At 43.7% G+C, this 27,203-nt stretch overlaps 1 long non-coding RNA gene across 1 annotated transcript; it reads right to left on the bottom strand.

Moving 5' to 3' along the window:
- Window positions 1–2,773: 2,773 nt before the first annotated feature.
- LOC133384540 (uncharacterized) lies at window positions 2,774–5,624 on the bottom strand. Its single transcript, XR_009762610.1, has 3 exons — window positions 5,534–5,624; window positions 4,258–4,381; window positions 2,774–2,871 (listed from the first exon to the last, which is right to left on the bottom strand). It is a non-coding gene; the product is annotated as an uncharacterized LOC133384540 (long non-coding RNA).
- Window positions 5,625–27,203: the final 21,579 nt, after the last annotated feature.

Raw genomic sequence — 27,203 nt, 5'->3', positions numbered from 1 at the left:
ACATTTTGCTGTCTGAGCTGAAGGACAAGATGCCCCCCCCCCGTTCCATGACTGGACTGGCAGTTGACTCTTACTTCAGTACTGCTGCTGATGGGTTAGCATCTTTTCTGCCCTTGAGAGCAGAAGAGTATTAATGGGGTGCAGGACAGGCCATATGGCACATGCATCTCTGTCCTCCAAAGGGGGGAATGGCCAGAGGGAGTATACTGCTCTCTTCCAGCAACTGCCGCCTGAGGTATCTGCCTCACTCTGCCTAGTGGGAGGGCCAGCACTGCCTCTGGTTGAAAGAAAGTGTATCCAAAATTACAAGTCGCATATAGAAAGGGGTCCCAGAATGACAGAACTCTGTATATCGTGTAAATTGCTGGTGACGGGACTTCTACATATGAGCCTCAGTCACAGAGAAAGCTCTCCTGGGCCTTGCCACCAACCATACATGACAGTGGCACAAAGACATGGGGCCCTTCAACTGGTCACAGCCAGTGTGAATCTGGATGGGCAGATTCAATGGGCAAAGGTTGTCCTTTAAGTAGTTTGGAGCTAGCCAGTTGTAGTTGGAATTAGCCACTCCTAGCCACTGCCTTAAAGAGACATTCTATGGCAAAGGAGCTAGCCCCTTAGCTTGAAAACATCTTCACAAAACACACAGGCACCCTTCAAGAATATAGATGCTTAAATGCCTTATTTTTAATGAGCATAAAGAGAAAGACAATTCAGCATAAGATCAACTACATTAAAAGTGCAAATGCATAGCAAATCAGGAGAAGTTGTTGCAAAGCAAAACAAAGCAGGATCAACAGATCTTCAAGCCATGGAAGTAACTCTGAAATCGACTTCCGGGAAGGGTGACTTAGCCTGTGCCTGCTTTTGAGACGGGCTCCTGCCTCAAAAGAAGCTTATTCAGATATATCAGTCAGTTTTTTCTTTTTTTTTTGACTGATTAAACTTCTCCCGGGTAGGGAGAAACGAAGAGATTAACCTCAAAGCCTATTTTTGTTGGGACGACCAGATCTCATTAATTTATGGGACGAGGTCCAGCCGACGAAGGTGGGACGGATTTTCAACAGCAAGCTCTATCTGTTAAAGCGAACGTTCATCTTATCTTCTAAGAGAGAACGCACTAACAGGCAAGCACCCTTCTTTCTATATTTTTCTTTTACTCGACTTAAATTGTTGCTGTTTAAAAGAGATTTGCCAGATTGATCGGTTTTTGACATCTCACTGGGGAGCCGTAACTTCTCTCTGCTACGCACTAATTAATAGCTTATCTCTGTTTTTGTTGCAAAAAGCTGTCCTGGATTTGCATTCTAAAGATATACACAGAAGAGGGATTTCTATTCCAGATTTTTATTTTGAAAAATATTATACTGTTTTGAGACTACTCTCTTTTTGGTCTATTTTATTTTGGCGAATCTGTTTCTTGACGATTGCCATTAATTGTTTCGATCCTGGGAACTGCATTTTGTTTACTTAACTATTGGAGAGATAAGGCTGTCTGCTCTGTTTATACTGTGATGTCACCAAGTTTGGAGTATTAACCCAATTGTTGCTGAAATAAGAAGTGGTTTTCCTATATTTTTCTTTTAAAATGGCAATTAAGAAAGTGGCTGAGAATCTGGAAATAACTATGTTTCAGAAAATAATGGATGAGATTGAGATAACGAAAATTGAATTGAGTAAAATGAAGCAGGAGATTAAAGATATAAGGGTCCCTGTGAGAGAGGTGACCCTGGAAGGGGTCCCTGTGAGAGAGGAGACCCCGGAGATTGGAACAGGGGTCCCTGTGAGAGAGGAGACCCTGGAGACTGGAATAGGGGTCCCTGTGAGAGAGGAGATCCCGGAGATTGGAACAAACGTGGAACAGGAACAAGATTTGGAGTCTATGGACTTTAGAAATAAAATCTATTGTTTGGAACTCAATGTTATCTCTGAAGAAATTAATGAAGATTCTAGAGATAAAGTTATCAATGGCATGGATTATCTTCTGGACTGGAATGATGTGATGGAGCTCAATATAGAGAAAATCTATGGAATTAACTGCAGCCATGTGACAATGGAAAAACGTTTAAGAGATGACCCAGTGTATTTTGAAAAAAAGAACAGAGATATGATTTTACAGCAGTATTTCAGCAACCTATTCAGAATGGATGGCAAGAAAATATTTGGGATAGAGGTAATTCCCATCAGACTCTTACTATATGACTATGGCTTTGACAGCAAGATTATTATGGAATACTGATAATGGAAGATTGGATATTGAAATTACTGGACTTAACAAGACTACTGAAGATGGAAGATGGAAAATGGAACTAATAGAGATAATAGAACAATGGCTACTGAAATTACTGAACCTAACAGATTCTGATGTGATGGATTAATTGAAATGTTTATTTTGACTATGGTTATGACAATAAGATTATCATAATTAGTAATGAGATGGATTAATCGATATGCTTATCTGGAAAAAAAAATTGATAGATATATTTCTTAAAGAATTGAAACCTCTCTTTGACTTTTTGTGGAAAGAATAAAGTAATGTTTATGAGATTTGATGATTAAGTAAGATAACTACTGGAGGAAAGTGATTTTATAATATGACTTAAGAGACAGGATTGTTATATATTATAGACTTATAACTGATTTGATCTTTGACAAATGGGAAGTCAATATTTTATTCTTTATTTTTTATTTTTTTTTTTTCTTTTTTTCTTTTTGTTTAACTATTTTTGATTTTGTTTTTTGTCTTTGAATGTTTTATGATTTTGTTTTGTATGTTTTATGAAAATCTGAATAAAAATTATTGAAAAAAAAAAAAAAAAAAAAGGAAGTAACTCTGAAATCCACTATGAGTAGCCAGCAACGTGACACTACCTGCACCAAAGAGAAAAAAAAACACTTTCAGATTCAGTAGTTTTTATTTTATTTATTGGTTATTTGATTTATATCCCGCCCTTCCTCCCAACAGGAGCCCAGAGCAGCAAAATATTTTTCAAAATATTGTATTAATAATCAAAACGTACAAACTGAACACAGACATAGGAAAACAGGCATACAAACTCTCATTTGAATATATAAAAAGAGAGGAAACACATAATGAAGTGGTTAATTATTTAAATCAGGGGTGGGGACCCTGTGGCCCACCAGATGTTGTTGGATTCCAACTCTCATTAGACCCAGGAGCTAGCATGTCCAATGGTCAGGGGTCAGGGGAATTGTAGGCTAACAACATCTGGAGGAACATAGATCAGCCTCTCCTGATTTACATAACTTTTGGTCAGCAGAATATGTTGTTTCCTCATTACAAATTTGGAACAACTTGAAAAAAACAGTCATCTGTATCCCCCCTTCCTCCAAATTTAATACACTGTGTCAACTTTAAAAGGATGATGCATTTATTAACTAAGAAAATACTGCAGGTGAGGTTTTAGATTCCCACTGGATTTGCTGTTGTTCATCTTGCTGCAATTGGTAAGATCAAAATCCATTTGGTCTGATTTTTAACTTCCACTGTCCTTCAGATAACCTGGAATGATTCTCAAAGAGCTAGATGTGAGTATGTGATTCCTGGGAAAGGCTTCACCTAGTACCAATGCTGAACTAAAGCAGCACCCATCAGAAGATTGGAGCAACATGGGGAGTATGAAATATCCTCTGGAAAAGTCTAGACTCTCTCTTCATTTCACCTCTGTATTAACTTTGCCACAGTGATCTTCACCATTTGTTCTTCCTGCCACGTTGCAGATCACAATGGTAAATGGGAGGGAGAATTTCCTAGGTGACCGGGTGACTCTCCCCATCTTAAGACTGTATGTTGCAGGCAGCTCAGCACCAACATTTTGGGAAGCATCACCTACATGCAATGGAGTGGGGCTGCACCCACCTGGCTTAGACAAAACACTGCTGATAGACAGAACACTCCAGACAACAGGACAGGATTTTCGTCTAGAGTTCTTACCTATATCTTACTTACTTACTTACTTTCTTATTTATTTATTTATTAATTTATACATACCCCGCCCTTCCTTCCAGCAGGAGCCCAGGGCGGCGAACAAAAACACTAAAAACACTTTAAAACATCATAAAAAGACCTTAAAATACATTAAGACAAAACAACGTTAAAAACATTAAAAAAAACAAAAAAACTTTAAAAACATCTTTTAAAAAAGAGTGAAAACATATTAAAAGACATATTAAAAGCAATTCTAACACAGACACAGACTGGGATAGGTCTCAACTTAAAGGAAGCTCCCTCAGTACCGTCTGCAGCAAGGACTCCGTGGAGAACACGACCCAATGCGGCGCCACGGTAGTGGGCAACGGGAAGGAAAGCATATCCCACGATTGAGAAAACACCATCTCACTCCTTGTCCATGAGCAAGTTCTATACCAAGAGAAAGAACATACAAAATCCTGGAAGTGACCACAGTTTTCTGTCTTGAAAATTAAACAGGAGCACTCCACACTGTAACATTTTGATGCAAGCTCCACTCGTTCCCTCTAATACTGGACTAGGGTGACCTCTTATGTATAGGACACCACCAAAAATAAGATAATGGTTGCAGCAGACTTGAGAGACTCCTCTGGCCTTAACACATGCAAATTATAAGATTTCATCTGTGGGAATTAGAAGATATCACCTGTGGGCTCCTAGGACTTATAGAAAGTTGGGGCAGTTGAGCCATTTTGTTTGTTATATTTGCATACTGCCCATATAACAGCATTTTCTGGATGCTTTGCAGAACTGTTAAAATGCAAAATTCATCTGTGCAGGATAGTAAAATAGAGGCAAATAGATAATTATAATATTAATTATGAGGTTTAATTAATTATTAATTATAGAGAAAAGTTCTTCTCCCTCTCTCATAATACTAGAACTTGTGGACATTCAAAGAAGCTGAATGTTGGAAGATTCAGGACAGACAAAAGGAAGTACTTCTTTACTCAGCGCATAGTTAAACTATGGAATTTGCTCCCACAAGATGCAGTAATGGCCACCAGCTTGGATAGCTTTAAAAGAAGATTAGACCAATTCATGGAGAACAGGGCTATCAATGGCTACTAGCCATGATGGCTGTGCTCTGCCACCCTAGTCAGAGGCAGCATGCTTCTGAAAACCAGTTGCCGGAAGCCTCAGGAGGGGAGAGTGTTTTTGCACTCAGGTCCTGCTTGCGGGCTTCCCCCAGGCACCTGGTTGGCCACTGTGAGAACAGGATGCAGGACTAGATGGGCCACTGGCCTGATCCAGCAGGCTCTTCTTATGTTCTTAGGTATGTTTGCACTTGAGAACTTTAGTGTCTAGGAATGCCCTAATTGAATAAAGGACTCCCTATCTAGAAGGTGGAAAGCTTGCTGGTTAGCCTGGTTCCTATAGATCAAGTATGGGCTATCTATGGCTCTCCAGATATTGCTGGACTTCCACTCGATTCGATTTCAATTTATTGCATTCAGCCATGGACCATTGCCAACCCCTGTTACAGAGTGTGGAAGCATCAATTGCACAGTCTCCCATAGTCCCCATTGAGCCAGAGTTTACCTGGAGCAGTCATCAGAACCATGAAGAGAATAGCTGAAAGAAGGGTGAAGATCCTCATGACTGAAAAACTGGATGGGATCTCAGGAGATGGAAGGATGGAGAGACGACCGAAAGGTCCTTGTATTTATAGGACATATTGTCCCAGAGTGGTGTGGGCATCTTGTGGGTGTTGGGTGTGATGTTGCTGCAATCTGATGGTAACAAAATTATGCAAATATGCATGTAGTTCACTGTTGTCTGCTTTAACTGGTAGCAGATCCACAGGTTTTCCAAACAGGAGTTTTGCCCAACCCCTATCTGGAGACACTGGGAACTGAACCTGGGAACTTCCCCACAAACAAATGATGTTCTCTGCCACTGAGCTACACCCCCCCCATCTAAGAAAGGCAGGTTGGGTGGGAAGCATATCAGCTTCAAAAACATCTCCCATCATTCTGCCCCAGAATGGTACATGGGAGCAGCCATCCTTTCTCTTTTCAGTTTCCCAGGAAGTTTCCCAGGTGACAAGACAAGACATAAAGGGGCTTGTTGCTAAAACCATTTTGCCAAGTCCAGCAAGCGCCACCCTTCCGCTGTTCCAAACAACTAGACATCCATCCTTCCCCGTGTTGATGTTGAGATTGTAAACTTCTCAGATTATGTGCATGTCATCCTCAGGAGCTCGTAAAGCACCATTCATGTTGGTAGTGTAATATTCATCCTCATCATCCCCATCACTCATCTATGGGAGACTGTGCAATTGCTGTTTCCATGCTCTGAAGCAGGTTTTGGCATCCTCTGGGCCTCCAGATATTTTTTATTTATTTATTATTTAATTTGTATCCCACCCTTCCTCCCAGCAGGAGCCCAGGGCGGCGACAAAGCACTAAAAACTCTTTAAAACATCATAAAAACAGATCTTAAAATACATTACAACAAAACAGCGTTAAAACCATTTAAAAAAAAACTTTTAAAAAGGGTTAATAATGTTATTAAAAAACATATTAAGCAATTCTAACACAGTCTCCAACTGCAATCAGCCCCAGCCAGCATGGCCAATCATCAAATGGTCAGCATCTCATTAGCCTTTTATTAAAAAAAATGAATGAATTGAATACTGATGGCAATGACAATGACCATTTCAGACTCTGAACCAATCTTTGAATGCAATCTTCTAAATAGCCACTTGCCTGGCCATCAGCTTTGCTGAGTATGGATTGTCACCACCCCAGTGCTCAGGAGGACACATGTTACCAGATGTCTCTTCTCTTCTCTTCTCTTCTCTTCTTTCAGTTTTTTTCCTGGACTTTCCAGTGATAGCAAACGGACATCTTCTTTGCCTGACTTCCCCTGTTTCTTAGGATCATCCTGACAGGGCCGTTGGTGGTAGATGGCCTTGTGGCATGGATGGGACAATCCTGCTAGTAGTGTCTTTGGGGTCATCTTTACCTGCCTCCCTCATTCTCCTCATCATGCAGGATTCCAGTTCAGATGGAACCCATACAGCTGTAGGTGCTCAGGCTGTAGCATTCCCTCTGTGCCCACAGATGCCAGGGGACTACTCAGCATATTCCTGCTCCTGTGTAGATGAACATTGGAGCCAGCTGACATACCTGATGAAGGCTAGAGTGTGCCTAACAGAAGGTGCGGTTTGGCCTCAAGGGACAAGATGCGAGAGGAAGCCTTTAGTGCAGGCCAAACAGGAGTGCAACTTGGGTTTAGGAGGTCTTAGCATTAGTCAGATTGCTGACGATTGGAGTGACTAGCTCTTCACAGATGTGTAAAACTAACCAGGGCTTTTTGGGTAACAGTACTCACCAGTATGGAGTACCTGTGCCTGTTTTCTTGCTGCCCACACCAGCCCTTTTGTGCTGTCACCCACAGTGCTTTTGGCAAGATGTCCATACCGGCACCTCATTTCTAACAACAACAACAAAAAAATGAAAATAAGCACAGATAATAACTAGAGCAGAGTTATGATTGCAAGTCCAGTAGTGACACTGTAAAGTGTGTGTGTGTGTGTGTGTGTGTGAGTTAAGCAAAGGTGTTTGCACTGTTGCCATGCATACCAAGCCCATCAGTCTATTTCATTGCTTATAACAATCATTTATTGTGAAGAAAGAAAGAGTTGGCCAGGAGTGAAGTAGCTACTGAGGGAAGCTCACATGGTGTCTGAATCACAGATAGGGATGGAAGAGAGATTGGATTCAGTTCAGATTTAAAGGCAGATTTACCTAATATGCAGACTAAATAATATGCAGACCAAAACACAGCCATCCTTTGAAATGTGCACTTTTCCAAATTTGCAGTATTCTCCAGTAAGATATTGTGTAGAAAATGCATATACTCTGATAAAATGTGAATGAAATATGCCTATATGGTTAATTTATTTCTTTGGCTGAATTGTATGACAAGATTAGAGATAAAAATAATTATAGTTGAATTATGATAGTTAAATAATTATTGTGAGTTAAGATCATTATATTATTCTAGATACACCTTGGGTGGAGAAGGCATGGGAGGATTTTTCAACAAATGAGCTTCTAAAACCACAAAATGCATTTCAAAAATTCATTGATGAAATAGACTTTTAATTGGGAAGGGTCGTAGACCAGTGACAGAAGATCCCAGGTTGAATTCCTGGCATATCCAGGGAGGGCTGGAAGAGACTCTTGCCTGAAACCCTGGATTGCTGCTGCGGGTCAGTGTCAACAATATTGAGCAAGATGGACTCATTATAAGGCAGCTTCCTGTCTTCCTATCTATCTTCCTAGACTTGCTTGACTTCTTTCTTTAATATTCTGAGAAAGAGTTGTCTCCAAAAAAGGAAAAACAAGTTCCCTGCAGTAGTCTCATGTGACAAAGGCCAGCCGGGCTATGAAGTCTCTGACCAAAAAAGCCTATCATCCATGCAGGGTGGTTTGTCAGAGACTTGACAAAACACTTATTTGCTGTCTGTATGAAATTACAAGAATGCAGATTGCAAAGTACTTGCTGTTGAGTACTTGCTGGGATCAGCAATCCTGGACCTGATCTTAACTAACACGGACCAATTGGTCACGGGAATTAAAGCGGTCGGTACCTTGGGGGAAAGTGACCACGTAATGCTGGAATTCGGGATTCTGGGGAAAGCCAAAGAAGAAGATAGTCAAACATGGACCTTGGATTTCAGGAAAGCCCATTTTAGCAAGCTCAGGGAAATGATGGGTAGGATCCCATGGCTAGATAGACTAAAGAAAAAAGGAGCCCAAGAAGCGTAGGAGTTCATGGAGAACGTATTACAAAAAGCGCAATCGCAAACAATTCCAAAGAGGAAGAAAAATGGAAGACATCGGAAAAAGCCAATGTGGCTACACGGAAGTCTGGTGGAGGAGGTAAAAGTAAAAAAGAGCATGTATAAAGAATGGAAGGAAGGATGCATCACCAAGAAAGAGTACCGACGAGCGGCTCGGGCTTGCAGGAATAGCGTAAGGAAAGCTAAAACCCAGAATGAGCTGAGGCTGGCGAGGGAAGCAAGGAACAACAAAAAGGGTTTTTTTCAGACATGTTCAAAGCAAGAGAAAGACCAAGGAAATGGTGGGACTGCTGCTCAATGAGGATGGCAAAATGTTGACAGATAACAAGGAAAAGGCAGAACTGCTCAATGCCTATTTTGCCTCCGTTTTCTCCCAAAAAGGGAACCGTGTGCAACCTTGCATCGGTAGCAATCTCAGTAAGGGGTCGGGATTGCAGTTCAAGATTGATAAGGAGATAGTCAGGAAATACCTAGTTAACCTAAATGAGTTCAAATCTCTAGGGCCTGATGAACTGCATCCCAGCGTATTGAAGGAACTTGCGGATGTACTCTCGGAACCTCTTGCCATCATCTTTGAGAAATCATGGAGAACGGGAGAGGTGCCGGAGGATTGGAGATGGGCAAACATCATCCCGCTCTTTAAAAAGGGTAAAAAAGAAGATCCGGGGAATTACAGGCCGGTCAGTCTGACTTCAATACCAGGAAAGATATTAGAACGGATAATAAAAGAGTCCGTTGGCAGCTATCTAGATGACAATGCTGTGATTAGAAGGAGCCAGCATGGGTTTGTCAAGAATAAATCCAGTCAAACAAATCTCATCTCTTTTTTTGATCGGGTCACTAGCTTAGTAGTTGGTGGAAATGCTGTAGATGTCATCTATCTAGATTTCAGCAAAGCGTTTGACAAAGTCCCCCACGACCTTTTGATTAGCAAACTAGTCAAATGCGGACTACATGGAAATACTGTCAGGTGGATTCAGAACTGGTTGGAAAACCATACTCAAAGAGTGGTCATCGGTGGCTCTGCTTTGGACTGGAAGGAGGTCTCAAGTGGAGTGCCACAGGGTTCTGTCCTGGGGCCGATACTCTTCAACATTTTATCAATGACTTAGATGATGGGGTGGAGGGAAGCCTTATGAAGTTTGCGGATGATACGAAACTGGGAGGGATAGCTAACACAATGGAAGACAGGAATAAAATCCAAAGAGACCTGGATAGATTAGAAAATTGGGCTGAAATTAATAAAATGACATTCAATAAAGACAAATGCAGGATTCTGCATTTAGGCCACAAAAACAAAATGCACGGGTACAGGATGGGAAATACCCGGCTTAGCAGTAGCGCGTGTGAGAAGGACCTTGGAATTGTAGTGGATCGCAAGTTGAACATGACCCAGCAGTGTGATGCTGCGGCAAAAAAGGCAAACGCGGTTTTGGGCTGCATAAACAGAGCTATAGTTTCCAGGTCGAGGGAAGTAATAGTCCCACTATATTCTGCATTAGTCAGGCCTCATCTGGAATACTGCGTTCAGTTCTGGGCGCCTCATTTTAAGAAAGATATAGACAAGTTGGAGCGGGTTCAGAGGAGGGCGACGAGGATGATAGCCGGTATGGAGAACAAGTCTTATGAGGAAAGGTTGAAGGAACTTGGCATGTTCAGTCTGGTGAAGAGAAGGCTGAGGGGTGACATGATTGCACTCTTTAAGTACCTGAAGGGCTGTCACATAGAGGAGGGTACAGATTTGTTTACTGCTGCCCCAGAGGGTAGGACTAGGTCTAATGGTTTTAAGTTGCAGGAGTGTAGATTCAGATTGGACATTAGAAGGAACTTCTTGACAGTAAGGGCAGTTCGGCAATGGAACTGACTGCCTAGGGAGGTGGTGGGATCCCCTTCGCTGGATGTCTTCAAGCAGAGGCTGGACAGCTATCTGCGGGAGATGCTCTAGCTGTGGATTTCCTGCTGTGAGCAGGGGGTTGGACTCGATGGCCTACAAGGCCCCTTCCAACTCTATGATTCTATGATTCTATGAGTGTTGTTTTGGGACGGGGAGAGATGAACGATGAGTAATTTTGGGACTAAAGGAATGTGCAAGGGGGTCAGTTAATATGTGTGCTGGTGAATCCAATGGAAGGGGATCCATCACGGAGGACTGAGATGAGAGGGTGAAGCTTCCACACAACATCATGGGGTTTTTTCTTTATTGCTGTAGCTTTCCAAGTCAATTATGCCGCTCCAATAGTGTCAGTGGTGTAACCTTAGAAGGTATGGCAGTGGGAGGCGTGGTATGACTCACAAAGGGACCCTGCACTTCTCAATTTGCCCCTATGCTACTGCGTGGAACAGTTGGTCATGGAGCTGACCACAGGAGGGGCAACCTTGATTTAACCATAAGTGGCACCCAGGACCTGGTGTGAGATGTATTTGGAGGAGTAACCACAGCACTGTTAAATTAAGAATACATGCCAAAAAATCCAACAGAGTCACATGTGACTTCAAAATAGCAAGTTTCTGCAAAATGAGGGGAATGGTAAAAAAGAAGTTGAAAGGCAAAATAAAAAGGGCCAAATCACTGAAAAATACTTGGGAGTTGCTTAAAAACATCATATTAGAAGCTCAACTGGAATGCACATCACAGCTGAGGAAAGGTACCACCAGCCCCCCTGAAAGAGGCAGTGATTCAACCTCTCCCAAAAAAGCCCACCCTGGACCCACTGGTTTGTGATAACCCCTGCCCACTCGCAAATACCTCCTTTTAGGGAAAGTGATCAAAAGGGTTGTGGTGCAGCAATAGCAAGTGCTCTTTGATGAAACATTTACCTCTTCCAATCTGGGTTCAGGCCTGGTTATAGGACTGAATTGGCCTAGGTTGCCCTGATGGATGACCTTTATCAGGAGAAGGACAGCTTTTGATAACATTGACCATGGTATCCTTCCGGACTGACTTGGTGAGATGGGTATCAGAGGCATTCTTTTTCAGTGGGTTCGATCCTACCTCCAGTGACAGTTTCAGATAACAGCACTGGGTGACTGTCTCTTGGCCCCCTGGCATTTGTGCTGTGGAATGCCGCAGGGTACCATCTTGTCCTGCCCTTTCAGCATCTTGTCCTGCCCTTTCAGTGGGAGTACAGCCTCATCGATATGGCACCACGGGGGCAACTGTACTCCCCAATCCATCGGCATGGGCACCTGGCCTGACTTGAGGCTATGCACCACTCTAAAAGCGGACCCATTGTCCCAGGAGTTGGATTCCTAAATCACTGGTTAGTTAGAGTGTTCTTTGATAAAGCTCCAAACAAGATTAGTAAAGTAGAGAGATATGTGGATGGTGCATTATAACTCCACCACTAATAGGCACTGTCTCTGTTGGTTTTTTGGTTCCTCCCCAAGACTTTTCACTTTTAACAAGCCTTTTAAGTAATCCCCGTCTGCATCTGCACTGGAATTGTTTTTCAAGAATGATTGACTAGTAGAGTCGGAAGGGGCCTATAAAACCACTGAGTCCAACCCCTGCTTAGTGCAAGAATCCACGTTAAAGCATACCCAGCAGATTGGTGTCCAGCTGCCTCTTAATCTATTGTTTTTTAAGATGTTTTGTTTTAAAGATTTTTTAGTGCTTTATCATTTGTCTGCTGTCCTGGGCTCCCTTTTGGCAGGAAAGATGGGATATAAATTTAATAAATAATAAAAAAATTGTTGCAGAATGCACCTGGAAGAAGACATCAGTCTGGGGGGTCCCCGCAATCTAACCTCGATATCTGATTTTTCAAGGAAATCTGGATGAACGTTTACTTATTGAATAGGATGTGTGGAGGTGACCTGACAGGAAGCAAAAGTGACAGATTTGTCTATCCTTACCCTAGTCAAAGCTGATTTCAGTCTCTGTTGCAGTTTGTGGAGGGCATGGTGGGGACCACATACAAAAGCAGACCACTGAGAGCAGGGGGTGGGTGGGGAAAGCTCCCTCCTGTGGGTGGGGGAGAGAGATGACTCAGTTCGATTTCTGATTTGATTAAATAGTCATCAAAGACCTACAAACCATGTTACTAGCTGGCGTGCTTGAGTCAAATTCTCACATTACTTTGTGCTCCAGAAGAGAGGAGAAGAAACATTTTTTTAACACATTTCCTTCTAAGCACTGTGGTGGTAACAATCCATACTCAGGAAACCTGATGGCCAGGCAAGTGGCTATTTAGAAAAGAAGACACATCTGGAGTATCTGATGAGACCCCCATGAGAAGTAGAAAAAAGCAGATAAGACCATGGGGCCACATCCTCCCTCAGGAAAGAAAGTGTCTAAAAAGCCAGGTTTTATAGCACTCAGGGCCCTGCAGCTCTGCTAGAGTAGGAAGTCGAAACAAGAAGGAGAACAATCCATCTATTCCATCCATGACATCTGGTGGGTGATGTATCATGATATCTATTTCTGTGTACTTTGTAACTTTGGCTCTGTGATATGACTTTGAGTTTAACCCAGTCCTCCAACTGTTGTAACTTGTTTTAACAAAGGTGTGCTTTCAGAGTTTTATACGGTTTCGGCCCAGCTTACCTAAAAGAGCGCCTCCACCACCACCAATTATGCCACCCAACTAGATCAGCCACTCAAGGCCTTCTCGCAATCCCGCCAACCAAAACAGCTAGGTTGGTGGGTACTAGGGAGAGAGCCTTTTCTGTGGTGGCCCCCACTCTCTGGAACTCCCTCCCATGTGACCTTCGACATGCTCCTTCCCTAGAGGTATTCCGCAAGGCCCTGAAGCCGTGGCTTTTCCAACAGGCCTTTGAGGTCCTTGGGAAGGGTAAATATTTATGATTTTACCATCTATCATATGCTGCTAATATAAGTGCTTTATATGTATTGATGACTGTCCAGTATCTTTATCTACTGTTATTAATATGACTGCATTTGATATTGTTGTATTGTTGTATTTGATATTGTTGTATTGTTGTATTTTATCTCATTTTAATGTACGTCGCCTAGAGTGGCTAATTGCCAGATAGGCGACAAACAAATTTTTTTATTATTATTATTATTATTATTATTATAGTTTGATGTTAAATGGATATCCAGCCATTTTTGGATATATATTTATATCTTCCTGTTTTCTGTTTCTGCGGTGATGGCTAAGGCCACCTAGAATGCATTTTATTAGCTGTAGTGTGAGAGACATGAATAAATATATTATAAAGACTATTCTGCTGTCTGAAGTCTGACTCCCAAATAGAAAAGTTCTGGAACCTCCCAAGACTGGCTGGGAGTCCAGAGTCTGTGGGTTCAAATCCCCGCTCGTGTCTCCTGGGTGTCAAGGACCAGCTTAATATTACCCACACAGTGAGTGGCTCAGGGGTTACGTGCCCTGCCACGTGTGCAACCGTGGGCAAGCTGCATAGTCCCAAGGAGCCCAGTTGCCCCCCAGCTGGCAGTTGTGGACAAGGAAGGGGCTGGCTTGTGCAGCTGTGGCAAGCTGAGCAGGCCCTAGCCAGCTGGGGAGAACTAGCCTCACAGGGAGGCAATGGTAAACCCCCTATGAATACCACTTACCATGAAATCCCAATTCACAGGGTCGCCATAAGTTGGGATCGACTTGAAGGCAGCCCCCGTTCATTCCCAGTGTGAAAGACACAAATAAATAGCCTATATTATAAAGACTGTTCTGCTGTCTGCTGTCTGACTTCTAAATGGAAAATTCTGGAACCTCCCAAGACTGAAGAGTGCAGATGGAGATGAACTCCTGGTGGATGAAATTACACACTGGTAAGTGCCTGTGGTAAGCTGTATTTAGGGGGAGTGAGGGCAGCAAAAAACCACAATGTTTTGCTGCCACTATCAAATCTTCAATCTGCCACCCAGCGGAGCTCTTCAGAATTGTCTGGGGGCTATTACACACTGGCCCCAAGGACATGGTAGAACCTTCTGAGGCCCACTGTAATGAATTTGCTTGGCACTTCCAGGATAAAATCTTTAGCATCCGCCACGACTTAGACTTCAGTGTTATAGCAGGTGAATCAGGAGAGGTATCCAGAGCACAGCCTTGTCCCGATTTGTTGGATGAGTTTCAGTTGGTACAGCTTGAGGATGTTGACAAAGTTCTTGGACAGGTTCATGCAACCACTTCTATTCTGGATCCTTGCCCTTCTTGGCTAATAAAAGCTAGCGGGCATGGAACTGCCGGCTGGGCCAGGGAAGTGATTAATGCCTCTCTGCAAGAGGGAGTGGTCCCTGGCTGTCTGAAAGAGGCGGTAGTGAGACCACTCCTGAAGAGACCCTCCCTGGACCCAGAAAATCTTAATAATTATAGGCCAGTGGCCAATGTCCCATTCCTGGGCAAGGTCCTTGAACGAGTGGTGGCAGGCCAGCTCCAGACACTCTTGGATGAGTCTGATTATTTGGATCCATTTCAGTCGGGTTTCAGGCCTGGTTTTGGCATGGAAACAGCCTTGGTCGCCCTGTACGATGACCTCTGTTGGGAGAGAGACAGGGGGAGTGTGACTCTGTTGATTCTCCTTGATCTCTCAGCGGCTTTCGATACCATCAACCATGGTATCCTTCTGGGAAGACTGGCTGAGTTGGGAGTGGGAGGGACTGCATGGAGGTGGTTCCACTTCTACTTGGCAGAAGGTGGTGCTTGGGGAACATTGCTCGGCACCCTGGACTCTCCAATATGGGGTTCCGCAGGGGTCAGTTCTGTCCCCCCTGCTGTTCAACATCTACATGAAAGTGTTGGGTGCGGTCTTCGGGAGCTTTGGAGTGCGTTGCCATCAGTATGCTGATGACACACAGCTCTATTTCTCCTTTCCATCTTCTTCAGGTGAGGCTGTCAATGTGCTAAACCAGTGCCTGACTGCGACAATGGACTGGATGAGGGCTAGTAAACTGAGGCTCAGTCCAGACAAGACTGAGATGCTGTTAGTGGGTGGTTCATCTGACCAGATGGTGGATGTCCAACCTGTCCTGGATGGGGTTGCACTCCCCCTGAAAGAGCAGGTTCATACATTGGGGGTTGTCCAAGAACCATCTCTGTCACTTGAGGCTCAGATAGCCTTGATGGCACCGAGTGCCTTCTACCAATTTCAGTTGGTTTCCCAGCTACGCCCCTATCTGGATAGGGATAACCTGGCTTCAGTTGTCCATGCTCTGGTAACCTCCAAGTTAGATTACTGCCATGTGCTCTACGTGGGGCTGCCTTTGAAGAAGGTTCGGAAACTGCAGCTTGTGCAAAATGCGGTGGCCAGATTGGTAACAGGGACCAGATGGCTCGAATATATAAAACCGATTCTGTCCCGCTTGCATTGGCTGCCTTTATGTTTCTGAGCTCGATTCAAGGTGCTGGTTTTAACCTATAAAGTCTTACATGGCTTGGGAACAAAATACCTGATGGAACGCCTCTGGACACGAACCCACCCGTCCACTATGCTCAACATCCAAGGCCCTCCTGTGGGTGCCTACTTGGAGGGAAGCTGGGAGTCTGGCAATAAGGGAGAGGGCCTTCTCAGTGGTGGCCCCCAAATTATGCAATGATCTTCTTGACGAGGTGTGCCTGCCGCCAACACTGTTATCTTTACGGCGCCAGGTTTCCTCTTCTCCCAGGCATTTTAGCATTTGTTTTTTAAGTTGTTTTTAAAAATGTGTTTTTAAATTTGTATATTTGTTTTTAATGTTTTTAATTGTTGTAAACCGCCCAGACAGCTTCAGCTATGGGGCAGTATACCAGTGTAATTAATTAATAATTGATCAATTAATTAATTAATTAATATTCTTGGGTGGGGTCTCCTCTATTCTCCACCTACACTAGAGAACTGCTGTTGATAACCTGTGAGCTCAGATGAACTAACATTCAACATACAAGGCTCTATGCAGATGCGAACGAAGGGAGAAAGCAAGAACCCTCGACCCTCTGCATTCACTGGCAAGGGGGCTGGTCTTGCCAGTAACAAGCCTGTAGAACAGAAGCGGCCAGTAGGGTGGTGCAGGTGAGTCTCAGTTGCTCTCCCAGTTTTCCAGCACTGTGGTCATTGCCACTTACAAAGAGGAGGGAGGGGCACAGCAGCATTGGATCGCTCCTCCACCATGTGCTGCACCACAAAGAGCTCCCCAAACCTCTCCCATCTCCCTCTCGATAAGCAGCAGTGACCCTGTGGTGTTGGGAAGCCAGAAAAGTGAAGCATCACAAGTACCGCATCAAAGCTGTTGCTGCAGTGGAATCCTCGCTTTGCCTGTTGGTGATGCTTCCCAAAATGTTGGTGCTGAGCTGCCTGCAGCATACAGTCGTAAGATGGGGAGAGCCACCCGGTCACCTGGGCAATTCTCTCTCCCACTTACCATTGTGATCTGAAACATGGGAGGAAGACCAAATGGCACGGATCATTGTGAAGAAGTTAAAACAGAGATGAAATGAGAGAGAGTCCAGACTTTTCCAGAGGATATTTCACACTCCCCAGTTTTTCTGATGAGTGGTTAGTTAGTTCAGCATTTGTAGTAGGTGAAGCCTTTCCCAGGAATCACATCCTAACATCCAGCTCTTTGATAATTCATTCCGGGTTATCTGAAGGACAGTGGGAGTTAAAAATCAGAACAAATGGATTTTGATCTTACCAATTGCAGCAAGATGAACAACAGCAAATCCAGTGGGAATCTAAAAACTCACCTTTGGTATTTTCTTGGTTAATAAATGCATTGCCCTTTTGTAGTTGACATTAGTGGATTGAATTTGGAGGAAGGGGGGGATACAGATGACTGGTATATTTCAAGTTATTCCAAATTTTTAATGAACAAACAACATATTCTGCTGACCAAAAGTTATGTAAATCAGGAGAGGATGATCTATGTTCCTCCAGATGTTGTTAGCCTAAAATTCCCCTGACTCCTGACCATTGGACATGCTAGCTCCTGGGTCTAATGAGAGTTGGAATCCAAGAACATCTGGTGGGCCACAGGGTCCCCACCCCTGATTTAAATAATTAACCACATAATTATATGTTTCCTCTCTTCTTATATATTTAAATGAGAGTTGGGATCTTCTGTCACTCTTTCTTTCTTCATAATAAATGATTGTTATAAGCAATGAAATAGACTGATGGGCTTGGTATGCATGGCAACAGTGCAAACACCTTTGCTTAACTCACACACACACACACACACACACACTTTACAGTGTCACTACTGGACTTGCAATCATAACTCTGCTCTAGTTATTATCTGTGCTTATTTTCATTTTTTTGTTGTTGTTGTTAGAAATGAGGTGCCGGTATGGACATCTTGCCAAAAGCACTGTGGGTGACAGCACAAAAGGGCTGGTGTGGGCAGCAAGAAAACAGGCACAGGTACTCCATACTGGTGAGTACTGTTACCCAAAAAGCCCTGGTTAGTTTTACACATCTGTGAAGAGCTAGTCACTCCAATCGTCAGCAATCTGACTAATGCTAAGACCTCCTAAACCCAAGTTGCACTCCTGTTTGGCCTGCACTAAAGGCTTCCTCTCGCATCTTGTCCCTTGAGGCCAAACCGCACCTTCTGTTAGGCACACTCTAGCCTTCATCAGGTATGTCAGCTGGCTCCAATGTTCATCTACACAGGAGCAGGAATATGCTGAGTAGTCCCCTGGCATCTGTGGGCACAGAGGGAATGCTACAGCCTGAGCACCTACAGCTGTATGGGTTCCATCTGAACTGGAATCCTGCATGATGAGGAGAATGAGGGAGGCAGGTAAAGATGACCCCAAAGACACTACTAGCAGGATTGTCCCATCCATGCCACAAGGCCATCTACCACCAACGGCCCTGTCAGGATGATCCTAAGAAACAGGGGAAGTCAGGCAAAGAAGATGTCCGTTTGCTATCACTGGAAAGTCCAGGAAAAAAACTGAAAGAAGAGAAGAGAAGAGAAGAGACATCTGGTAACATGTGTCCTCCTGAGCACTGGGGTGGTGACAATCCATACTCAGCAAAGCTGATGGCCAGGCAAGTGGCTATTTAGAAGATTGCATTCAAAGATTGGTTCAGAGTCTGAAATGGTCATTGTCATTGCCATCAGTATTCAATTCATTCATTTTTTTTAATAAAAGGCTAATGAGATGCTGACCATTTGATGATTGGCCATGCTGGCTGGGGCTGATTGCAGTTGGAGACTGTGTTAGAATTGCTTAATATGTTTTTTAATAACATTATTAACCCTTTTTAAAAGTTTTTTTTTAAATGGTTTTAACGCTGTTTTGTTGTAATGTATTTTAAGATCTGTTTTTATGATGTTTTAAAGAGTTTTTAGTGCTTTGTCGCCGCCCTGGGCTCCTGCTGGGAGGAAGGGTGGGATACAAATTAAATAATAAATAAATAAAAAATATCTGGAGGCCCAGAGGATGCCAAAACCTGCTTCAGAGCATGGAAACAGCAATTGCACAGTCTCCCATAGATGAGTGATGGGGATGATGAGGATGAATATTACACTACCAACATGAATGGTGCTTTACGAGCTCCTGAGGATGACATGCACATAATCTGAGAAGTTTACAATCTCAACATCAACACGGGGAAGGATGGATGTCTAGTTGTTTGGAACAGCGGAAGGGTGGCGCTTGCTGGACTTGGCAAAATGGTTTTAGCAACAAGCCCCTTTATGTCTTGTCTTGTCACCTGGGAAACTTCCTGGGAAACTGAAAAGAGAAAGGATGGCTGCTCCCATGTACCATTCTGGGGCAGAATGATGGGAGATGTTTTTGAAGCTGATATGCTTCCCACCCAACCTGCCTTTCTTAGATGGGGGGGGTGTAGCTCAGTGGCAGAGAACATCATTTGTTTGTGGGGAAGTTCCCAGGTTCAGTTCCCAGTGTCTCCAGATAGGGGTTGGGCAAAACTCCTGTTTGGAAAACCTGTGGATCTGCTACCAGTTAAAGCAGACAACAGTGAACTACATGCATATTTGCATAATTTTGTTACCATCAGATTGCAGCAACATCACACCCAACACCCACAAGATGCCCACACCACTCTGGGACAATATGTCCTATAAATACAAGGACCTTTCGGTCGTCTCTCCATCATTCCATCTCCTGAGATCCCATCCAGTTTTTCAGTCATGAGGATCTTCACCCTTCTTTCAGCTATTCTCTTCATGGTTCTGATGACTGCTCCAGGTAAACTCTGGCTCAATGGGGACTATGGGAGACTGTGCAATTGATGCTTCCACACTCTGTAACAGGGGTTGGCAATGGTCCATGGCTGAATGCAATAAATTGAAATCGAATCGAGTGGAAGTCCAGCAATATCTGGAGAGCCATAGATAGCCCATACTTGATCTATAGGAACCAGGCTAACCAGCAAGCTTTCCACCTTCTAGATAGGGAGTCCTTTATTCAATTAGGGCATTCCTAGACACTAAAGTTCTCAAGTGCAAACATACCTAAGAACATAAGAAGAGCCTGCTGGATCAGGCCAGTGGCCCATCTAGTCCTGCATCCTGTTCTCACAGTGGCCAACCAGGTGCCTGGGGGAAGCCCGCAAGCAGGACCTGAGTGCAAAAACACTCTCCCCTCCTGAGGCTTCCGGCAACTGGTTTTCAGAAGCATGCTGCCTCTGACTAGGGTGGCAGAGCACAGCCATCATGGCTAGTAGCCATTGATAGCCCTGTCCTCCATGAATTGGTCTAATCTTCTTTTAAAGCTATCCAAGCTGGTGGCCATTACTGCATCTTGTGGGAGCAAATTCCATAGTTTAACTATGCGCTGAGTAAAGAAGTACTTCCTTTTGTCTGTCCTGAATCTTCCAACATTCAGCTTCTTTGAATGTCCACAAGTTCTAGTATTATGAGAGAGGGAGAAGAACTTTTCTCTATAATTAATAATTAATTAAACCTCATAATTAATATTATAATTATCTATTTGCCTCTATTTTACTATCCTGCACAGATGAATTTTGCATTTTAACAGTTCTGCAAAGCATCCAGAAAATGCTGTTATATGGGCAGTATGCAAATATAACAAACAAAATGGCTCAACTGCCCCAACTTTCTATAAGTCCTAGGAGCCCACAGGTGATATCTTCTAATTCCCACAGATGAAATCTTATAATTTGCATGTGTTAAGGCCAGAGGAGTCTCTCAAGTCTGCTGCAACCATTATCTTATTTTTGGTGGTGTCCTATACATAAGAGGTCACCCTAGTCCAGTATTAGAGGGAACGAGTGGAGCTTGCATCAAAATGTTACAGTGTGGAGTGCTCCTGTTTAATTTTCAAGACAGAAAACTGTGGTCACTTCCAGGATTTTGTATGTTCTTTCTCTTGGTATAGAACTTGCTCATGGACAAGGAGTGAGATGGTGTTTTCTCAATCGTGGGATATGCTTTCCTTCCCGTTGCCCACTACCGTGGCGCCGCATTGGGTCGTGTTCTCCACGGAGTCCTTGCTGCAGACGGTACTGAGGGAGCTTCCTTTAAGTTGAGACCTATCCCAGTCTGTGTCTGTGTTAGAATTGCTTTTAATATGTCTTTTAATATGTTTTCACTCTTTTTTAAAAGATGTTTTTAAAGTTTTTTTGTTTTTTTTAATGTTTTTAACGTTGTTTTGTCTTAATGTATTTTAAGGTCTTTTTATGATGTTTTAAAGTGTTTTTAGTGTTTTTGTTCGCCGCCCTGGGCTCCTGCTGGAAGGAAGGGCGGGGTATGTATAAATTAATAAATAAATAAATAAGAAAGTAAGTAAGTAAGTAAGATATAGGTAAGAACTCTAGACGAAAATCCTGTCCTGTTGTCTGGAGTGTTCTGTCTATCAGCAGTGTTTTGTCTAAGCCAGGTGGGTGCAGCCCCACTCCATTGCATGTAGGTGATGCTTCCCAAAATGTTGGTGCTGAGCTGCCTGCAACATACAGTCTTAAGATGGGGAGAGTCACCCGGTCACCTAGGAAATTCTCCCTCCCATTTACCATTGTGATCTGCAACGTGGCAGGAAGAACAAATGGTGAAGATCACTGTGGCAAAGTTAATACAGAGGTGAAATGAAGAGAGAGTCTAGACTTTTCCAGAGGATATTTCATACTCCCCATGTTGCTCCAATCTTCTGATGGGTGCTGCTTTAGTTCAGCATTTGTACTAGGTGAAGCCTTTCCCAGGAATCACATACTCACATCTAGCTCTTTGAGAATCATTCCAGGTTATCTGAAGGACAGTGGAAGTTAAAAATCAGACCAAATGGATTTTGATCTTACCAATTGCAGCAAGATGAACAACAGCAAATCCAGTGGGAATCTAAAACCTCACCTGCAGTATTTTCTTAGTTAATAAATGCATCATCCTTTTAAAGTTGACACAGTGTATTAAATTTGGAGGAAGGGGGGATACAGATGACTGTTTTTTTCAAGTTGTTCCAAATTTGTAATGAGGAAACAACATATTCTGCTGACCAAAAGTTATGTAAATCAGGAGAGGCTGATCTATGTTCCTCCAGATGTTGTTAGCCTACAATTCCCCTGACCCCTGACCATTGGACATGCTAGCTCCTGGGTCTAATGAGAGTTGGAATCTAACAACGTCTGGTGGGCCACAGGGTCCCCACCCCTGATTTAAATAATTAACCACTTCATTATGTGTTTCCTCTCTTTTTATATATTCAAATGAGAGTTTGTATGCCTGTTTTCCTATGTCTGTGTTCAGTTTGTACGTTTTGATTATTAATACAATATTTTGAAAAATATTTTGCTGCTCTGGGCTCCTGTTGGGAGGAAGGGCGGGATATAAATCAAATAACCAATAAATAAAATAAAAACTACTGAATCTGAAAGTGTTTTTTTTTCTCTTTGGTGCAGGTAGTGTCACGTTGCTGGCTACTCATAGTGGATTTCAGAGTTACTTCCATGGCTTGAAGATCCGTTGATCCTGCTTTGTTTTGCTTTGCAACAACTTCTCCTGATTTGCTATGCATTTGCGCTTTTAATGTAGTTGATCTTATGCTGAATTGTCTTTCTCTTTATGCTCATTAAAAATAAGGCATTTAAGCATCTATATTCTTGAAGGGTGCCTGTGTGTTTTGTGAAGATGTTTTCAAGCTAAGGGGCTAGCTCCTTTGCCATAGAATGTCTCTTTAAGGCAGTGGCTAGGAGTGGCTAATTCCAACTACAACTGGCTAGCTCCAAACTACTTAAAGGACAACCTTTGCCCATTGAATCTGCCCATCCAGATTCACACTGGCTGTGACCAGTTGAAGGGCCCCATGTCTTTGTGCCACTGTCATGTATGGTTGGTGGCAAGGCCCAGGAGAGCTTTCTCTGTGACTGAGGCTCATATGTAGAAGTCCCGTCACCAGCAATTTACACGATATACAGAGTTCTGTCATTCTGGGACCCCTTTCTATATGCGACTTGTAATTTTGGATACACTTTCTTTCAACCAGAGGCAGTGCTGGCCCTCCCATTAGGCAGAGTGAGGCAGATACCTCAGGCGGCAGTTGCTGGAAGAGAGCAGTATACTCCCTCTGGCCATTCCCCCCTTTGGAGGACAGAGATGCATGTGCCATATGGCCTGTCCTGCACCCCATTAATACTCTTCTGCTCTCAAGGGCAGAAAAGATGCTAACCCATCAGCAGCAGTACTGAAGTAAGAGTCAACTGCCAGTCCAGTCATGGAACGGGGGGGGGGCATCTTGTCCTTCAGCTCAGACAGCAAAATGTCTTGTGCCAGCCCTGGCCTAAAGTCTACATGCTCCCATGGGCAATCTTCTGGAGGATATGTGCCAGTGACTGGCAGGGGCAAGAAGAAGGCAGGCGCAAAAATTGCACAGAGCAACAAAAATGAGTCTTACCCTTATTAGAGCAGACTACATTTGAGCCATGCAAAAGTCAGCGTTTTCTATGCATACACACACACACAAACAGAAATGCACAGTTGTTTATTGTTATTATTGTTGTTATTCACATTGCACCACCAATGTACATGGTGGTTTACTAAGCGGATAAGGATGACAGTTTCATGACTTGAGAAATTTACAATCCAAAAATCCCCTCAAGGAAGACCAGATAAATCTTTAGTCTGAACCAACCCACTGTTGTTCCAGAGCGACTGGTATTCAGAGGCATATCCGGTTCTGATACTGGAGCTGGTATATAAGCAACATGCTTAGTACTCATGGCATTCCAGTTTATCTTCACAGGACGCTGTGAGTCAGGATCTAAATGCAGCCTCTTCAGTCGAAGTCTGGCATTCTTATCACTATACCAAGATAGAGGTACAGAGCATGCCTATCAAATTTGCAGATGATACAAAATTGGGGGGCACAGTTAATACCGTGGATGACAGAAACAAAATTCAAAGGAACCTTGATAGGCTGGACCTTTGGGCTGCAAACAACAGAATGAAATTCAACAGGGATAAATGTAAAGTTCTACGCCTAGGAAAAAGAAACCAAATGCACAGTTATAAGATGGGGGATACTTGGCTCAGCAATACGACATGTGAAAAGGTTCTTGGAATTGTCATTGATCACAAGCTGAATATGAGCCAACAGTGTGATGTGGCTGCAAAAAGGCAAATGCTATTTTAGGCTGCATTAACAGGTGTATAGTTTCCAAATCGCATGAAGGATTAGTTCCCCTCTATTCAGCACTGGTTAGGCCTCATCTTGAGTTCTGCATCCAGTTCTGGTCTCCACACTTCATGAGGGATGCAGACAAACTGGAACAGGTTCAGAGGAGGGCAACTAAGATGATCAGGGGACTGGATACAAAGCCCTATGAGGAGAGACTGAAAGAACTGGGCATGTTTAGCCTGGAGAAGAGGAGACTGAGGGGAGATATGATAGCACTCTTCAAGTACATGAAAGGTTGCCACACAGAGGCAGGCCGGGATTTCTTCTCGATCATCCCAGAGTGCAGGACACGGAATAATGGGCTGAAGTTGCAAGAAGCCAGATTTTGACTGACATCAGGAAAAACGTCCTAATTGTTAGAGCCATATGACTATGGAGGTAGTGGACTCTGCAACACTGCAGGCATTCAAGAGGCAGCTGGGCAGCCATCTGTCAGGAATGCTTTGATTTGGATTCTTGCACTGAACAGGGGGTTGGACTTCATGGCCTTCTAGGCCCTTTCCAGCTCTACAATTATATGATTCTATTATCTCTCTCCCCCCAAAAAAACAACACTGACCAGCCAAGTACTGTGGCCTGCAAGTACTTCACAACCTGCATTTTTGTAATTTCACACAGACAGCAAATAGGAGTTTTGTCAAGTGTCTGACAAACCCCCTGCATGGCTGATAGGCTTTTTTGGTCACAGACTTCACAGGCCGGCCGGCCTTTGTCACATGAGGCTAATACAGGGAACTTATTTTTCTCTTTTTTAAGACAACACTCTCTCCGTATATTAAAGAAAGAAGTTAAGCAAGTCTAGGAAGATAGACTGGGAGACAGGAAACTGCCTTATAATGAGTCCATCTTGCTCAATATTGTTGACACTGACTCGCAGCAGCAATCCAGGGTTTCAGGCAAGAATCTCTTCCAGCCCTCCCTGGAGATTCCCGGAATTCAACCTGGGATCTTCTGTCACTGGGCTATGGCCCTTCCCCATTGAAAGCTTATTTTCATGAAGGAATTTTTTGAAAAGCATGTTGTGGTTTTTGAAGATCATTTGTTGAAAGATCCTCCCATGCCTTCTCCACCCCAAGGTGTATCTAGAATAATGAAATGTTCTTAACTCACATGAATTATTTAACTATCATAATTTAACTATCATTCTTATCTCTAATCTTGTCATACAATCCAGCCAAAGAAAGAAATTAACAATCTGTATTGTCAAGATAAATCTGCTATAGTGTCATGCAACCCAATCATTTGCATGTTTACTCATAAGCAAGCCCCACTGTGATCAAGGAAGCTTACTGCCAAATAAACCAAGTTACCTTTAACATGGTGTTGTTGCCTTCCTAGCTGAGAAAATTGCTTCCTTGCTCGCTCCTCCCACAGCAGCTGCATCCCGCTGTAATGAGTTTGCGAGACACTTCCAAGATAAGATCACGAACATCCGCCGGGACCTTGACTCCATTATTGTAGCAGTTGAGCCTAATGAGGTGTCCGGAGCACAGTCCTGTCCTGTTTTATTGGATGCATTTCAGTTGGTACAGCTCGAGGATGTGGACAAGGTGCTTGGACAGGTGCGGGCGACCACTTCTGCTCTGGATCCTTGCCCCTCATGGCTAATAAAAGCTAGCAGGAACGGAACAGCCGGATGGGCCAAGGAGGTGATCAATGCCTCTTTACGAGAGGGAGTGGTACCACCCTGCCTGAAACAGGCGGTGGTGAGACCGCTCCTAAAGAAACCCTCCTTGGACCCTGAAAATCTTGACAACTATAGACCGGTAGCAAATGTTCCGTTCCTAGGCAAGGTTTTAGAGCGTGTGGTCGCTCGCCAGCTCCAGGCTCTCTTGGATGAAACTGATTATCTGGATCCATGTCAATTGGGCTTTCGGCCGGGGTTTGGTACAGAAACAGCCTTGGTCGCCCTGTATGACGACCTCTGTCGGGAGAAAGACAGAGGGAGTGTAACTCTGTTGGTTCTCCTTGATCTCTCAGCGGCTTTTGATACCATCGACCATGGTATTCTTTTGGAGCGACTCTCGGATTTGGGAGTTGGAGGCACTGCTTGGCAGTGGCTGCGCTCCTACCTCGAGAATCGTCGCCAGAAGTTGGTGCTTGGGGAGCATTACTCGAATCCCTGGATACTCCAATATGGGGTCCCACAGGGTTCAGTTCTGTCCCCCATGCTCTTTAATATCTATATGAAGCCGCTGGGCGAGGTCATTAGGAGATTTGGAGTGCGTTTCCAGCAATACGCTGATGATACGCAGCTCTACTTCTCCTTTTCATCTTCTTCAGGTGAGGCTGTTAATGTACTAAACTGCTGCCTGGCTGCGATAATGGACTGGATGAGAGCTAATAAACTGAGACTCAATCCTGACAAGACTGAGATGCTGTTGGTGGGGGGGCTCTCTGCCCAGATGGTTGATGTCCAACCTGCCCTAGATGGGGTTACACTCCCCCTAAAGGAGCAGGTCCGTAGTTTGGGGGTCTTATTAGATCCGCTCCTGTCACTGGAGGCTCAAGTAGCCTCGGTGGCACAGAATACGTTCTACCAGCTTCGGCTGGTAGCCCAACTACGACCCTATCTGGAGAGGGAGAACCTCGCCACAGTTATCCATGCTCTGGTAACCTCTAGATTGGACTACTGTAATGCACTCTACGTAGGGTTACCTATGAAGACGGTTCGGAAACTTCAGCTGGTGCAGAATGCTGCGGCCAGAGTTCTTACTGGGACTAAAAAATTTGATCATATAACACCTGTCCTGGCCCAGCTGCACTGGCTACCAATGTGTTTCCGGGCCAGATTCAAAGTGTTGGTTCTTACCTATAAAGCCCTTAACGGCATCGGACC

Source organism: Rhineura floridana, chromosome 4 (assembly GCF_030035675.1).
Source record: "Rhineura floridana isolate rRhiFlo1 chromosome 4, rRhiFlo1.hap2, whole genome shotgun sequence".
In the NCBI taxonomy this organism is placed as follows: Eukaryota; Metazoa; Chordata; class Lepidosauria; order Squamata; family Rhineuridae; genus Rhineura; species Rhineura floridana.
Note: the sequence above shows the minus strand (reverse complement) of the source record. Positions and strands in the feature narration are given on the sequence as shown.